The 2,100-nt window shown below is 24.8% G+C and overlaps 1 long non-coding RNA gene across 1 annotated transcript; it reads right to left on the bottom strand.

The window, feature by feature from the left end:
• Window positions 1-1,274, bottom strand: LOC115034431. The gene is made up of 2 exons (XR_003839791.1): window positions 428-1,274; window positions 1-337 (listed from the first exon to the last, which is right to left on the bottom strand). It is a non-coding gene; the product is annotated as an uncharacterized LOC115034431 (long non-coding RNA).
• Window positions 1,275-2,100: the final 826 nt, after the last annotated feature.

Genomic DNA, 2,100 nt, shown 5'->3' with positions numbered 1-2,100 from the left:
TCTAGGTACAAATTGTACAATTTAATTGTGCGTTCTTTTATAGTGAATCGTTTTCATATTTAACAAGTATGATCATAAGACAATTGTTTTAAAATGATAAATTGCTTTTCAAAAACGGCCATCTGTGCAATTGGAAGTATACCATATGTCCATATGGTTAACCTGAAAAATATCATATTTATTTAAAATGGTATAAACAGTTTTAACGGTGTAAAATGTTTATTATACCTACCTCATATACTTGTAGACCATAAACATTACACTCTAATATCGGAATACGATTAACTATAGGATAGACACAGTTACTGTGCTGCAGTGCAAGGCAATAATTTATTACCTATAATTATTATCAAACCGTTTAATTTTCAATACCTATAATACCAAATCTAACCTAATGTATAACCAAAATAAAGATAATATGCCGTACATTATACAATTTTTCAGTGATTATAGGCGGTCTTCTCTTCTACGCTCCAATCCAAAGATAGGGTCACATAATATTGTTGAACATTCCTTTTATACTAAAAAAATGACATAAAATAAAAATATAAAAATATCTCTGTGCACGGAAATATTTTATATTACTAGTTTCTATTATGATCACCGTGTTATTAATTTTTCAATCAATATCAGAATAAATCATTGGTTTAATGCATTGTTATACCTATTGCCTATTAATTTTATGAGGCCTGATGGCTGTTAAACCTACCTACTTTAAAACGTTTTAAAATTAAGCAACAATATAGTAACGAAAATTAATGTAATATTATAAATACGTCTTAATGTTAAAAGTATAGTTAGGTAGTATAGAGGTATCTATATTACTCAAATATAGTAGTAGTTAAGTCGAATAATTAATTACTTAAATTCAACTAATGTTTTTAAGCGTGCGATAATTAATTGTAATATTCCCCTTAAATAAACTGTGTTTTACGCTTATCTTCTATGAATTTTCCATTAGACGTCTGAAAATAGTTTGGACATTAATTTATGAACTTTACCCACGGCCTTAGATTAACTTCTATCTATATCTTATATACTTTACTTATACTTCAACTAACTTTTTGTACTTACATTAGTTACATTGATGTGTTTTTTTGTGTGTCTGCATGACGCCATCTTTAGAATCAGTAATATTGCTTCGATTTTCAACTTTGAGGGTGGTTACTACTTTCTATTGAAAAATTCTATCTATATATAGGAATCGCGGACATTTTCCCTCGGACATTTCCCCACGATATATTTTAGATGCGGATATTTCCCCCCCCCCCATCTCTTTTTAAAGTTTACTATTTTAAAATATAATATTATAATTATTTAATATGAAATTAATTTATGCGTATTAATGTCTAATATTTTCAAATATTTTCATTAATATAATAAATTATAGATGTATATTTTTGATCAACTGAACTACTTGAATCAAATTCACAAGCAATATTATTAAATTGTTAAATATTCAAACTGTTCCAGTTTTAACAAAAAAATAAAAAAATAAAAAAATAAATATGAACAAAGGCTAAAAAATATAAGTTGAGAAATAACAAAAGAATCAGAATTCAAATGTTTTTTTATAAATTGTATCATTTTTATGTCGGAATTTTTAACCATTTTTATTAATTATTAATTATATTTTACTTTATACCTGGTACCTACTAATTTAATTTTTAAATTTTATTGTTTCTAGTTAGTAGTTCAGTTGATTAAACATATACTTTTATAATCTATTTATATCTTACTACACCGAAAAAAGTCAGCAGGAAAATGTCTATTTACGCTATATAGTTGATACTTAGAGGAGTCAAAAGTAAAAAATTTAATATTTTTCAAAATAATCCAGAAAAACAAAAATCGATTTTGTTTTTTTTTAGTTATTCTAACTGTTGACTCAAATTTTCGACAAAATATCTATAGAGCATTTTTTTGTATATATTTGTATATACTCAATGATATAATTATTTTAAATACTTTTGCTATTTTGAACTATTTTTATATGTAGGTATATGAAATTTTTTAGTTTTTTTTCGTTTATGTAAGGGAACATTTTTGTTTTTGAGTAAGAATGGTCGAAAATTTAATTTAAAGATCATTATAAGTTTT

The sequence above is a fragment of the Acyrthosiphon pisum genome, chromosome A3 (assembly GCF_005508785.2).
Source record: "Acyrthosiphon pisum isolate AL4f chromosome A3, pea_aphid_22Mar2018_4r6ur, whole genome shotgun sequence".
Lineage (NCBI taxonomy): Eukaryota > Metazoa > Arthropoda > Insecta > Hemiptera > Aphididae > Acyrthosiphon > Acyrthosiphon pisum.
This window is presented reverse-complemented; position numbering and strand designations above follow the sequence as displayed.